This window comes from Sus scrofa, chromosome 15, assembly GCF_054392235.1.
Source record: "Sus scrofa isolate SSC_HxYL_T2T_F1_AM1 chromosome 15, Sscrofa_HxYL_maternal_Yorkshire_Landrace_v2.0, whole genome shotgun sequence".
NCBI lineage: Eukaryota > Metazoa > Chordata > Mammalia > Artiodactyla > Suidae > Sus > Sus scrofa.
In genome coordinates, this window is record NC_139397.1 from 120,380,971 (window position 1) to 120,395,979 (window position 15,009).

At 39.1% G+C, this 15,009-nt stretch overlaps 1 protein-coding gene and 1 long non-coding RNA gene across 2 annotated transcripts in view; one reads left to right on the forward strand and one right to left on the reverse strand.

Annotated features, from left to right (window-relative positions):
• The window catches only part of BMPR2 (bone morphogenetic protein receptor type 2), a 168,203-nt gene that overhangs the window by 33,042 nt on the left and 120,152 nt on the right, over nucleotides 1–15,009 (forward strand). The window lies entirely within an intron of this gene.
• LOC146396094 (uncharacterized) lies at nucleotides 1,053–6,471 on the reverse strand. The gene is made up of 2 exons (XR_014828951.1): nucleotides 5,719–6,471; nucleotides 1,053–3,629 (listed from the first exon to the last, which is right to left on the reverse strand). It is a non-coding gene; the product is annotated as an uncharacterized LOC146396094 (long non-coding RNA).

Genomic DNA, 15,009 nt, shown 5'->3' on the forward strand with positions numbered 1-15,009 from the left:
CAGTTAACTGTTTTCATTTGTAGACATCTAAAAATTCACCAGAGATGTAGCTTCAGTTGCTTTGCCTTTTATTATTTGAAAGCTGGTAGATATACAGAGTATAATTTTTTTTTTTTTTTGGTCTTTTTAGGGAAGCACTTGGGGCAAATGGAGGTTCCCAGACTAGGGGTAAAATCTGAGTTGTAGCTGCTGGCCTACATCACCGCCATAGCAGCACTAGATCTGAGCTGCGTCTTTGAACTACACCACAGCTTACGGCAACACCGAATCCTTAACCCACTGAGTGAGGCCAGGGATTGAACCTGCCTCCTCATGGATACTAGTCAGATTAGTTTCTGCTGAGCCACAACGGCAATTCCATAGAGAGTATGAATTTAAAGAAAGATTTTCAATCAGGGTTTTTTGTTTGTTTTTTAATGTCCTCAGAAGTAGCTTTTCTAGCCTACAGTATCCCAATATATTAAATTTTTTTTTCTCTACAGGAAATTTTCATATTCCTTTAAAAACTATCTTGGATTAAGAGACTTGTCAATGAATTAGTACCTTTTTCAGGGGAGGGAAGCACCATTACTATCATTTCTCAGGCCTTTGATTTTGAAAAATAAGAGTTATTTTACATATTAAGGATTATAGAGTCATAAAGAAAAGGAAGACCAACAAATTGCAGATTAGCTTTTAAGAGCCAAATTCTGTCCATACTTGATTTTTTTAAGGTACATGCATAGATTCTAAATGCATAGCATGATGAAGTTTCAGAAATAAATTTTCACTGATTAAAAATATGCATATAACCAGTACCCTGTATATTAACAGAATTCCAAAAGCCCTATTGTGCCTTTTTTGTCACCATCCTGACTTGTGATCCTGTAAATTAGTGTTTAATGTAGGCTGAATGGTAATTCTTAAGCTTGATATTCATTACACTGAATTTACTGATACTACTGTTTAGGTTTTCTACTAATTTTGTCTAATATTAAAATTCTACATGAATTTGTCTTTTTTTTTTTTTTTTTTTTTGTCTTTCCTAGGGCCGCTCCTGTGGCATATGGAGGTTCCCAGGCTAGGGGTCTAATCAGAGCTGTAACCACTGACCTATGCCAGAGCCGCAGCAATGCCAGATCCGAGCTGTGTCTGCGACCTATACCACACACAGCTCACGGCAATGCCAGATCCTTAACCCACTGAGCGAGGCCAAGGATCGAACCCCAACCTCATGGTTCCTGGTCGGATTCGTTAACCACTGCGCCACGACGGGAACTCCCTGATAACTTTTCTAAATAATTTTCTAAATGAAACAGTAATCACTTCTGGAGTTAGGCTGTTAGCATTACAATAATTTTAAAAAGTATTCAGAAAAAAGTACTTCGAAGAAAAACTATTTAAAAGTTTTTTTAAAGTATATTTGATTTACAGTGTTTCTAATTTCTGCTCTTTAGCACAGTGACCCAGTCATAATGTATACATTCTTTCTCTCATATTATCTTTGATCATGGTCTATCTCAGGAGACTCAAGATAGTTCCCTGTGCTGTAAAGTAGGACCTCGTTATTTATCCATATTAATGTAGTAGTTTGTATCTACTAACCCTAAACTCCCCATCCATCCTACTCCCTTATGTATCCCCTTTGATAGAGCCACGAGTCTGTTCTTTATGTCTGTGAGTCCGAAAACCTATTTCTTTCTTTCTTTTTTTTGTCTTTTTGTCTTTTTAGGGCTGCATTCGAGGCATAGGGAGGTTCCCAGGTTAGGGGTCCAATCAGAGCTGTAGCCACCAGTCTATTCCAGAGCCATAGCAACCCAGGATCCGAGCCACATCTGCATCCTACACCACAGCTCATGGCGATGCCAGATCCTTAACCCACTGAGTGAGGCCAGGGATCAAACCTACAACCTTATGGTTCCTAGTCAGATTTGTTTCCACTGCTCCAGGCCAGGAACTCCCGAATACCTATTTCTTGATTTGATTATTTCTGACAGGTGTGAAATTATAAATTATTGAGTTAAATAACTTCTTTCAATGGCTAGAATAGCTGTACCTAAGAGTTACCACGTAAGGACAAACATTGGTGTAGAAGGGAAAGAATTCAATTAAGGTAGCAGCTATGTTGCTTTCTTTTGTAAGTAAAGTTTTTATTAAATATGCTTTATTGTATGGTTTTTGAAGTATAATATAAACATGAAAAAGCACACAAATCCTAAAAATAGAGGTTAATGAATTTCCATAAACACATCAGTTAATCATGATTTTCAAAATAATCTTTAGAAAGGATTTAAGTGGTTTTTTTCCCCCCAATTGATTCATTCATTGCTTTTAAAAAAAATTTAGATATAATTCACTATTATTCAGTTCTTTTTATTGTGGTAAAATACACATAACCAAACTTACCATCTTAATCATTTTTAAGTGTACAGTTCAGATGCATTAAATATATGCAGAATGTTGTGCAACCATCACCACCATCCATCTCCATAACTCTTTTTATCTGGTAAAACTGAAACCAACTGAAACTGCACTCTATACCCATTAAACAGTAACTCCCCATTCCCTAGTCCCTGGAAACCACCATTTTACTTTCTGTCTTTAATTTTGACTACTCTGAATATCTCATGTAAGTGTAATTACACAATATTTGTCTTTTTGTGACCGGATTATTTCACTTACTATAATATCCTCCAGGTTCATTCATGTTTTAGCATATATCAGAATTTCCTTTCTTTTTAATGTGCTAAGTAATTTTTTTTGATCCTGAAAATAATGTATTTGCCATCTGCCTTCTGTATATTCCAGAAGAGTAGTAATTTTTGTCTTCTTTCAGATGAGCACAAAAGCTGCATTTAGAAATTTGACCTGATGACATAAAAGTGCTTATCTATTTAGTTCAATACTTGCTAGTGAAGAGATAACCCCCACAGATTGGTAAGTTTGGCTTTTGATTTAACATCAAGTTTGACGAGGATATCTTACACCGTGCTCAGTATCCAGATGAAGAGAGCTACTACTAATAAGTCCAATAGAAGATACCATACTCCTTCCAAGTTCTGAACAAAAAGGATTTCAGCCATAATCACTTGCCATATCCTTGCTATTTTGAGCTCTTTTTTGCAACTTGCTGTTTTTCCAGCTAACCTTTTGTGTTCAGTGAAAGTTATTGCATTTTCATTTGCCACCAAACCAGTCCTTTTTATTTTACTCATAGTTCTTTATAATCCATAACTACTGCAATTTGAAATGTTGCCTGAAAGTATCCATAAGTATCTTGCTCTTTAACAGTCATACTCTCTCATGTGCCTTTATTCTTTTTACCCTCCTATGAACTGGTTCTTTGGATACTTTGCTGACATAGAGTATTTTTGGACTAAAGAGCCTCACTGCACTGGCGGAAGGGATTGCTCTTTTAGGTCTAGCTGTTAGTGATGTTGTTAGCAATGTTTTTTTTTTTTTGGCAGGTGTTTTGGGAATTATTTTTATTTATTTTTTGTTAAAGTATAGTTGATTTACAAAGTTGCATTAATTTCTGCTGTACAGCAGAGTGATCCAGTCATATACATATATACATTCTCCTCCTTATACTATCCATCATGTTCTATCCCTAGAGATTGGATATAGTTCTCCATGATATACAGTAGGACCTCATTGCTTATCCATTTTATTTTATTTTTTATTATTTTTTATTTTATTTTATTTTTTTTGTCTTTTTTGCCATTTCTTGGGCCGCTCCCGCGGCATATGGAGGTTCCCAGGCCAGGGGTCTAATCGGAGTTGTAGCCACCAGCCTACACCAGCGCCACAGCAACGCAGGATCCCAGCCGCATCTGCGACCTACACCACAGCTCACGGCAACGCCGGAACGTTAACCCACTGAGCAAGGGCAGGGACCGAACCCGCAACCTCATGGTTCCTAGTCGGATTCGTTAACCACTGCGCCACGATGGGAACTCCTGCTTATCCATTTTAAATGTAATATTTTGCATCTACTAATCCCAAATTCCCAGTCCATCCCACTCCCTCTCCCCTCCCCCTTGGCAGCCACAAGTCTGTTTTCTGTATTTGTGAGTCTGTTTTGTAGATAGGTTCATTTGTGCCATATTTTAGATTACACATATCAGTGATATCATATAGTATTTGGCTTTCCCTTTCTCACTTCACTTAGTCTGATCATCTCTAGTTGCATCCATGGTGCCGTAGATGGCATTATTTTGTTCTTTTTTTAAAACCGAATAATATTCCATTGTCTATGTACCATGTCTTTTTAATGCATTCATCTGTCGATGGATATTTAGGTTGTTTCCATGTCTTGGCTGGCTATTGTGAATAGTGCTGCTGTGAACATGTGGGTGCATTCATCCTTTTTGAATTACACTTTTGTCCAGATATATACCTAGGAGTGTGATAGTTCTATATTAATTTTCTGAGGAACCTCCATACTGTTTTCCATAGTGGCCATACCCAATGGCTGGGAAAATTTACATTCCCACCAACAGTGTAGGAGGGTTCCCTTTTCTCCACACCCTCTCAGCATTTGTTAGTTGTTGACATTCTAATGCCGTTGTGACTGGTATGAGGTGGTACCTCATTGTAGTTTTGATTTATGTTTCTCTAGCAAGCATCTTTTTATGTGCCTACGGTCATCCATATGTCTCCTTGGAGAAATGTTTATTCAGACCTTCTGCCTAATTTTTTTTTTTTTTGTCTTTTTTTTAGGGCCACACTTGTGGCACATGGAGGTTCCCAGGCTAGGGGTCTGATTGGAGCTGTAGCTGCCGGCCTAGCCAGAGCCACAGCAACTCCAGATCCAAGCCACATCTGCAACCCATACCACAGCTCACAGCAATGCCGGATCCTTAACCCACTGAGTGAGGCCAGGGATCAAACCCACAACCTTATGGTTCCTTGTCGGATTCGTTTCTGCTGCGCCACAGTGGGAATTCCTCTTCTGCTTATTTTTCGATTGGGTTTTGTTGTTGTTGTTGAGTTTTATGGGTTATGTGTATATTTTGGAGATTAAGCTTTTGTTGGTTGCATTGTTTGCAACTGTTTTCTCCTCTTCCATAGGTTGTCTTTTCATTTTTGTTAAGGTTTCTTTTGCTGTGCTAAAACTTAAAGTTAGGTCCCATTTGTTAATTTTTGGTTTTATTTCTATTGCCTTGGGAGGCTGACCTAATAAAACATTTGTATGGTTTATGTCAGAGAATGGGTAATGACAATTTTTTAAAGCTTTTTATTTTGAAATTATTTTAGACTTAAAAAACAATTATGGGAATAACACAAAAAATTTCTCTATGTATGGGGAAGAATTCCTAGCTTCCCCAAATGTTAATATTTTACTACATTTGTTTTATAATTTTCTCTATTTATATTTTATTTTTCTGAAATATTTGAGAGTAAATTATAGACAGCTTGCTCATTTACTCCAAAGTATGTCAGTGTATTTCCAAAAAAAGACATTTTCTTATATAACCACAATGCAATTATCAAAATCAGGAAATTAATATTGGTATAATACCACTTTCTGGAGTTCCCGTTGTGGCGCAGTGGTTAACAAATCCGACTAGGAACCATGAGGTTGCGGGTTCAGTTCCTGCCCTTGCTCAGTGGGTTGACGATCCAGCATTGCCATGAGCTGTGGTGTAGGTTGCAGACGTGGCTCGGATCCCGCGTTGCTGTGGCTCTGGCGGAGGCCAGTGGCTACAGCTCCGATTCAACCCCTAGCCTGGGAACCTCCATATGCCGAGGGAGTGGCCCAAAGAAATAGCAAAAAAAAAAAAAAGGCAAAAAGGCAAAAAAAAAAAAAACACTTTCTAATCTAGAGAACTTCAAATATCATTAATTGTTCTAAGAGGAGTTCCCATCATGGCTCAGTGGAAGCAAGCCTGACTACTATCCATGAGGACACAGGTTTGAACTGTAGTTTGCAGCCACGGCTCAGAGCTGGCATGGCTGTGACCGTGGTGTAGGCTGGCAGCTACAGTTTGGATTCGACTCCTAGCCTGGGAACCTCCATATGCCACAGATGCAGCCCTGAAAAGACAAAAAAAAAATTTGTTATGAGAGTCAAATCCAGGATCATGCATTACATTTAGTTTTGTCTATTTATACTCCTTTAATCTGTGTTAGTTCCTTCAGTCTTTCTTTGTCTTTTATGATCTGACATTTTTGAAGAGTAAAGGTCTGTTATTTTGTAAAATGTCTCTCATTTTGAATTTATCTTGTGGGGAGTTCCCCTTGTGGCTCAGTTGTAACAAACCTGACTAGTATCCATGAGGATGCAGATTCAATCCCTGGCCTTGCTCAGGGGGGTTAAGGATCTGGTGTTGCCATGAGCTGAGGTGTAGGTTGAAGTTGTGGCTCAGGTCTAGAGTTGCTGTGGTTGTGGTATGGGTCAGCAACTGCAGCTCTCATTTGACCCCTAGCCTGGGAACTTCTGTATGCTGCAGGTGTGGCTCTAAAAAAAAAAAAAAAAAAAAAAAGAAAGAAAAAAGAATTTATCTTGTTTTTTCTGATTATCAGAGCCAGATAATGCATTTTGGCAGAAATGCCACAGAAGTAATACTGGGTTCTGCTGTCCTGTCCCATTCTATCAGGGGCACATAATGTCAAATTGCCTCTTTACTGTTGATGTTTTTTTTTTTTTTTTTTTTTTTTTTTGTCTTTTGTCTTTTTTTGTTGTTGTTGTTTTGTTGTTGTTGTTGCTATTTCTTGGGCCGATCCCGCGGCATATGGAGGTTCCCAGGCTAGGGGTTGAATCGGAGCTGTAGCCACCGGCCTACGCCAGAGGCACAGCAACGCGGGATCCGAGCCGCGTCTGCAACCTACACCACAGCTCACGGCAACGCCGGATCGTTAACCCACTGAGCAAGGGCAGGGATCGAACCCGCAACCTCATGGTTCCTAGTCGGATTCGTTAACCACTGCGCCACGACGGGAACTCCTGATGTTAACTTTTATCACTTCATTAAGGTAATGTCTGTCAAATAAAGTTACTATTTTCCCCTTTGTAATTTAAAAGCAACTTGCGGAGTTCCCATCCTGGCGCAGTGGTTAACAAACCCGACTAGTATCCATGAGGACACGGGTTTGATCCCTGGCCTTGTGCTCAGTGGGTTAAGGATCCTGGTGTTGCTGTGAACTGTGTGGTGTAGGTTGCAGATGTGGCTGGGATCTCATGTTGCTGTGGCTGTGGCTATGGCTATAGCCGGTGGCTACAGCTCCAATTTGACCCTTAGCCTGGGAACCTCCATATGCTGTGGGTGTGGCTCTAAAATGACAAAAGGCAAAATAAAATAAAAGCAACTTGTGAAGAGACTTTTGAGACTCTGAATATTCTTTTTTCAATAGACTAGTTTCAGCATTCATTGATCATTCTTGACAAATAGTGATTTTTTTTCTTAAACCTAGAAATAAAATACCTTCTTGCACATTTATTGTTATTCTACTATAAGGAAGAACTTTCTTTTCTCTTTATTTAGTTTATTCCTTTGTTTATGTCAGTGGATAGGTGGGTTTTTATTTTATTCAGTGAATTCAGTTACACATTTTTTTTTTCTTTTTTTTAGGGCCTCACCTGTGGCACATGGAGGTTCCCAGGCTAGGGGTTGATTTGGAGCTGTAGCCTGCTTTTTATTTTATTTATTTATTTTTGGTCTTTTTACCATTTCTAGGGCCGCTCCCACAGCATATGGAGGTTCCCAGGCTACTGGTCTAATCGGAGCTGTAGCCGCCGGCCTATACCACAGCCACAGCAATGCAGGATCCGAGCCGCGTCTGCAACCTACACCACATCTCACAGCAGTGCTGGATCCTTAACCCACTGAACGAGGCCAGGGATGGAACCCACAACTTTATGGTTCCTAGTTGGATTCATTAACCACTGAGCTACGACAGGAACTTCCAGACCTGCTTTTTAGGTTCTTATTAAATGTGTGTGATGTTTGCTTAACTCTGTTAAGCTTCAGTACCTAAGGTATTATGTATAATTCATTTCAATTAAAGATGTGAAAATGCTAGCCAAATGTTAGTTCTTACAGGTTTGCAATCTCTTAGGCAATTTTGAAATTTAAAACTGAGTATCAAAACTGTTTTGTTAGAGTTCCCACTGTGGTGCAAAACAAAAACCAAACAAAAAATCCCAAACTATTTCGTGAGCTTGCAGCATACTCGTTTGATGGTTGAACAAATTTGAATAGCTATAAAGATATTTACAGTTTTTACATAAGTGTGAATATTTATGCTTTTTGTTGAAGAAATACTGATAGATTTAATTACTGGGAGCTTCCCAAATATGCTGAGAATGTTGTGCAAAACATGGCATATGCACACTATGCTTTCTAAAATCTGGAAAAATTGGGTATTCAAAACACATTTGGTTATAAAGGTTTCATATAATGGCTTGGGGATCTACTAAAGTACTATAGAAGTTCTATTTATTTGGGAATACTTCAAAATTACCAACTAATCTAGGTGCAAAAAATGATGCTAATAGTTACAGTGTAAGTAAACATGACTATCACACAATTAAGTTAGTTCTGTTGGAGTTCCTGTCGTGACTCAGTAGTTAACGAACCCAACTAGTATCCTTGAGGATGTGAGTTCAGTCCCTGGCCCTGCTCAGTGGGTTAAGGAATAGGTGTTGCTGTGAGCTGTGGTACAGGTCGCAGGTGTGGCTCTGATCTGGCGTTGCTGTTGTGTAGGCCTCAGCTGCAGCTCTGATTTGACCCCTAGCCTGGGAACTTCCATATGCTGCAGACACAACTGTGGGATAAAAAAAAAAAAAGACTTACATGAAATGGGGTGCACCCATATGCTGGAATAGTACACAGGTTATCAACAGAAATGAACTAAATTTACCCATAGTGCAGTTCCTGTCGTGGCACAGCGGAAACGAATCCGACTAGGAACCATGAGGTTGCTGGTTTGATCCCTGGCCTTTCTCAGTGGGTTAGGGATCTGGTGTTGCCGTGAGCTGTTGTGTAGATTGCGGATGTGGCTCACATCTGGCATTGCTGTGGCTCTGGCTTAGGTGGGCAGCAACAGCTGTGATTGGAGCCCTAGCCTGGGAGCCTCCATATGCGGCGGGTGCAGCCCTAAAAGGACAAAAGACAAATAAATAAATCAATAAATAAATTTATCCATGGCACCACTGATACATCTTTAAAACAGTGATGGGTGAAAAAAAAAATACAGTTATGGAGATCAAATTCCCTTGTGGTTTTTTCACTCTTAATGCTAAGCTTGCTGCTCTTCCTGATGTATTCCTAATGATTTTTCTATTCTGCCTACTTAGGCAGGTTGAAAGGATGCTTAAATGAAGGTATAGAATATAAAATATCCTGCTGGAGTTCCCTCGTGGCTCAGTGGGTTAAGGAGCCAGTGTTGTCACTGCTGTGGCTTGGGTTACACCTGTGGCTGGAGTTTGACGCTTGTCCAGGGAACTTCCACATGCCGCAGGTGTGCCCAAAGTATATATATCCTGCCATTTCTCAGCTGCCTGGTGGCTCTAGTTAACATTTAATGCGGTATCTTTCACTGCAGAATTAATTTCATGTTAAATTATATAAAGATAGCTTTAAGCTACAGCTTGACTGAAAAGTAAGTTCTTTTTAGAGTGCTAACAGGAAATGGTCTTACATTTTTGTAGGATATAATAATAGCATACTTCACTGTCTTTCCATGGTTAAAGAGTATAATGGTTGTACTATAAAAGTGATACTTAATGGAGTTCCTGTTGTGACTCAGTGGGTTATGAACCTGACTGGTATTTAGGAGGATGTGGGTTCGATCCCTGGCCTTGCTTAGTGGGTTGAGGATCTGGAGTTGCCGTGAGCTGTGATGCAGCTCAGATCCCTTGTTGCTGTGACTGTGGGCTGGCAACTGCAGCTCTGATTCAACCTCTAGCTTGGGAACCTCCATATGCCCTGGTACACCCTAGAAAGCAAAAAAAGCAAAGAAAAAAAAAATGATACTTAGGATCAGGTCTCAAGATAAATTAGCTGAATAGTATAGTTTTAAAATCTTAAGCTTTATCACTAGAAATTCTCTCAATTTTTAATTTAGTTACTAATTGTGAAAATTTTTTGATTAGTGTTTTGTTCTTTTATTTATGTAAATTCAGAATTTTTCTTACTTAAATTAGTTAATTCTACTTCTACAATCTCTAATTCTTTTTTTTACAATCTCTAATTCTAATACTGAATTTTGAATCCTCCTAAATTATGCTTGATTTCAATTAAGTAGTTTTAAACTAGTATCTTAAAAAGATACAAGTAGTTCAAAATAATACATGCCACAATCAAAAACTTTGAAATTTTTTGAAAGGGCATACAATGAAATGAACATTTTATAACATTCTTATTGTCTAAGCCAAGCAAGGGTTGGCAGCTTTCTTTCAGTTAGATGTCACACAACCTGTTGAGTATGCAAATGTCTTTTGTTTGCTTGTCACCCATCACAGTGGAGGGGAACTGGTGAAGATTGCCAGTAGTACCTCATATCTCATCTTTCCCGTTACATAAGCATAAAATTGGATGGCATCTGGTTGCAATACCTGAAAGGAATATGATTCTAAAAGTGAATTAGAGAGTTTTGTTTTTATCAGCTATAGTTTTTTTTTTAAACGATAAGAGGGTACAAATTTTTCTGGTACCTGATAAAGTTACAGTTTACTAAGAATTTTGAAGAAGCCTTTTAAGGGAAAGGTATTGTGAAATGAGAGTAGTTAGAAATGATTTTGTTTTGTTAATGGATTTTGGAGCTATCTTTCAGTAAGGCCACATTGATTTCAAGTTTCACATGCCAGTGAAAATGGCTTTGTCTTCTGTATAGGTTGCTAATCATTAAAATATATTGTATATATTAAGTATATATGTATTTTCTCAGTGTTCTCATTGGTATAAGTCAATAGTATATCTTCATTACATAACATTTTAAGTTAATATAAATGGGTAGTGTCTTTTGAGTTTTATTTTTAAAGCAAAAAGGTGAACCAAATGTTAATCTTTAATATGTATAGTATTCAAAAATTTTTTGAAGTGCCAGAATAAGGGATCATGTAGCAGCAACCAAGAAGTCTCAACATAGTAATTAACCCAGCTTCTTAAATTAATTTTCGTTGCTGAATGCTTTCAAGACTATCTACATTTTCCTTTTAGGATTGCTCTGTAATTAAATGCAGCAAAATGTTGGAAATAGAGAGGTTGCTTAAAATGAACATGCAGCCAAAGGATTTAAGAGTACTTTTTTAGTAAAGAGCTCTATTGTTAACACAATTTTGCCTGTGGTTCCTCTCTTTTAGGAATAAGGCTGTAATGCCTAAAAGTTGCCAGGACTTGATTAAGCTAATGTTGGACCATAGCCAGACTATAATGTAGTTGGTTGAGACTCCAGTCCTCTCTGATGCTCAAGAGGAGCAGGTGGGGAAGTGTGGGAGGTGGAAGAGACTTTTTTTACACAGTAACTTATGTATTTATTATGTCACATGGGTTTCACAGACTTTTAAAATTAATTTAAGTCTTTAAAGCCTTAAATAAGGACCCTGGGAGAGTCCCTAAGACAACCCTTGTAAAAGATCTTTGAGGTCAAACACATTTTTTTTTTTTTTTGCTATTTCTTCGGCCGCTCCCACGGCATATGGAGGTTCCCAGGCTAGGGGTCGAATCAGAGCTGTAGCCACTGGCCTACGCCAGAGCCACAGCAATGCGGGATCCGAGCCGCGTCTGCAACCTACACCACAGCTCACGGCAACGCCGGATTGTTAACCCACTGAGCAAGGGCAGGGACCGAACCCGCGACCTCATGGTTCCTAGTCAGATTCGCTAACCACTGCGCCACGACGGGAACTCCCAAACACATTTTCATCATAGCTCTAGGATGTTGTTTTGCTTTTTTTTGTTTGTTTTTGTTATTTTGATATTTGCATTGATTGTGCAAAAGCAGTAGTGCGTAAAACTGCTTATTCTTTAGCACAAATCAAGGTGGTGGCACCAAACTGTACTAGTTTCATTGTGATCACTAAGAATAAGCAATTAAAAAAAAAACCCCAAACAAAAAAGCCACCAAGTTTACCCTAAAAATATCTCTGAAACAACAAAAATTAATTTTATTAAATCTAGTCCTGTGAATAGTTGACTTTTTAATATTGTATGTGGCAAAATGGGAAGTACAGGTATTTCTGCTGCATACCAAAGTATGATGCTGTATATGTCCTGGGATCTGGTTCTTTGCAGTGATCTTAGCTCGTCATTTATTGATGATGGGAATCCTGGAACATTATAAACGTTAAATCTAAAGATCTTTCACTTAGGCTGGTGATTCTCTCCTTTTCAATAACAGTCATGTATTCCTGTAAGAATCTGATGAAATCTGTGTATCCTCTCTCAACACAACATGATCCACATGCGTCTACTCACAGGGTGACATAAACACACGATCACTCAAAGTTGTAAACGAGTCGAGTTCATGATTGGTCTCCTGGAGCATATTCATAGATCTCTAGTTAAAACTCTGTTGTGGGTTAAATTCTGTCCCACAGAAATTTATATGGTGAGGTCCTAACCCCTTTTTACCTAAGAATATGACCTTATTTTGAAATAGGTTTAATGCAGGTGTAATTTTAGATGAGGTCATACTAGAGTAAGGTGAACCTAATCCATTATGACTGGTGTCCTTATAAAAAGGGGAAATTTGGACATAGACATGCACATAGGGGAGAACCATGTGAAGGTCTATAAGCCAAGGAACACTAAAGATTGTCAGGAAAGTATCAGAAGCCAGGAGAGTGTGGAACAGATTTTTCTTCATAATCCTCAGGAGGAACCAACCCTGCTGACACCTTCATCTCAGATTGCTAGCTTCCAGAATTGAGAGTCAGTTTTTGTTGTTTAAGCCACCCAGTTTATGGTAGTTTTGTTTCAGTAACCCAAGCAAACCAATACGGACTTCCTGTTGTAGATTGTAGTCTCACACCACCTTTTGAACACTCGCCAGAGTAGTTTCCATAGGCAACTATGCTCAAGCTTTTGGATATCTTATATTGCACTTTGTTGATACTTTTTTGATTTCAGAAAATTGAGAACTTCTTTCTGGAGTTTCCATTGTGGCTCAGCAGCTTAAGAACCTGACATAGTGTCTTTTAGGATGTGGTTCAATCCCTGGCCTCACTCAGCAGGTTAAGGATCCGGTGTTGCCACAAGCTGCGGTGTAGGTTGCAGATGTAGTTCAGATCCAGTGTTGGTGTGGCTGTGCCATAGACTGGCAGCTGCACCTCCAGTTTGTCCCCTAGCCTGGGAACTTCCATGTGCTACAGGTGTGGCCATAAAAACCAACAAACCCAAAAAACTTCTTTCTGCTTATGGAGAATTAACAGTGGAGTATAAAATAGTGGTTTAATTTGTTTTAGCAAACTGTTTTCAATTAATTTACCTTGGTATATTGGGCAGAAAAGGATGTTGGAACCAAAAGGTTTAGATTTACATTCTTACTATGTGAACTTGGTGAGTCATTCAACTTTTCTAGACTTTGTTTTATTCTTTATTCTTTTTTTTTTTTTTTTTTTCTTTTTAGAGCTACACTTGCAGCATATGGAGGTTCCCAGGCTAGGGGGTCTAATCTGAGCTGTGGCTGCTGGCCTATGCCACAGCCACAGCAACTCGGAATCTGAGCCTCATCTGCAACCTACACCACAGCTCACGGGAATGCCAGATCCTTAACCCACTGAGTGAGGTCAGGGATTGAACCTGCAACCTCATGGTTCCTAGTCAGATTTGTTTCCACTGGGCCACGACGGGAACTCCAAGACCTTGTTTTATTCTTTTAAAATGAGAAGTTGATGATGTTCTCTTGTGACACAGTGGGTTAAGGATCTGGCATTGTCACTATAGTTGCTTGGTTGGCTTCTGTGGTGCAGGTTCGATTCCTGGTCTGGGAACTTCCACATGACACTGATGTAGCCAGAAATGAAATAAAATGAGAAGCTGAACTTGAAGGGATCCTTTCTAACTCCAAAAGATAGACCCTTGGATTTCCCCTCGTGGCTCAGCGGGTTATGAACCCAACTAGTAGCCATGAGGATGCGTGTTCGATCCCTGGCCTCACTCAGTAGGTTAAGGATCCAGCATTGCTGTGAGCTGTGTTGTAGATCACAGATGCAGACCTGATCCCAAGTTGCTGTGGCTGTGATATAGGCCGGTAGCTGCAGCTCTGGTTCAACCACTAGCCTGGGAACTTCTGCATGCTGCAAGTGTGGCTCTAAAATGCAAAAATTAAAAAAAAAAAACAAAGAAGGTAGACTCCTATCTGACTTGATAAATTATTTGAATAGTAATTTAGGAATTTACCTAATGTGTTTTCATGGTTTATGTTATTATACAGTTAGATATATATTTCATAGAGTTGCTTGTAGGAATATATTTCATAGAACTTGACTTTTGATCAAAATGTTTACTGTAGATAGTACTAACAGAATAGAAAAAGACTGTTATGGTACCAGCTGTGTCAAAGGCTGTCGCCTTCCTCCTTTGCTGCTTTTTATCATGTCAGGCTATGTCTGGATACCTACTGAATTCCATTTAGAGCATTGGTTCCCAGCTTTTTTCTTGTTATACTATGAATTGGACAGTAATGAAGTTCTGTGTTCCTGAAGCCTGAAGAGAAGATCAGTTACAGTAGTTAGTACTATTTAACTATTCTGTCATTTCCTCTGCTATCATGTTTTTATTCATTCATTGGAAGTCCACACATGAGGGAGTTCCTGGTGGCTCAGCAGGTTAAGGATCCAGCCATGGTCATTGCCATGGCCCTGGGTCAGTGCTTGGCACAGGTTCTATCCCTGGCCTGGGAACTTTTGCATGCTGTGGGTGTGGCTAAGAAAAAAAGAAGTCCAGACATGGAAAGGTTGAATGTTGGCAGGGCACTACATTATTTCTGGGACCTAGGGCAAAATGAAAATGTGGCCTCCCCCCTGTTTTTGTCTTTTGGCTTTTTAGGGCCACGCCTGAGACCTATGGAGGTTCTCAGGCT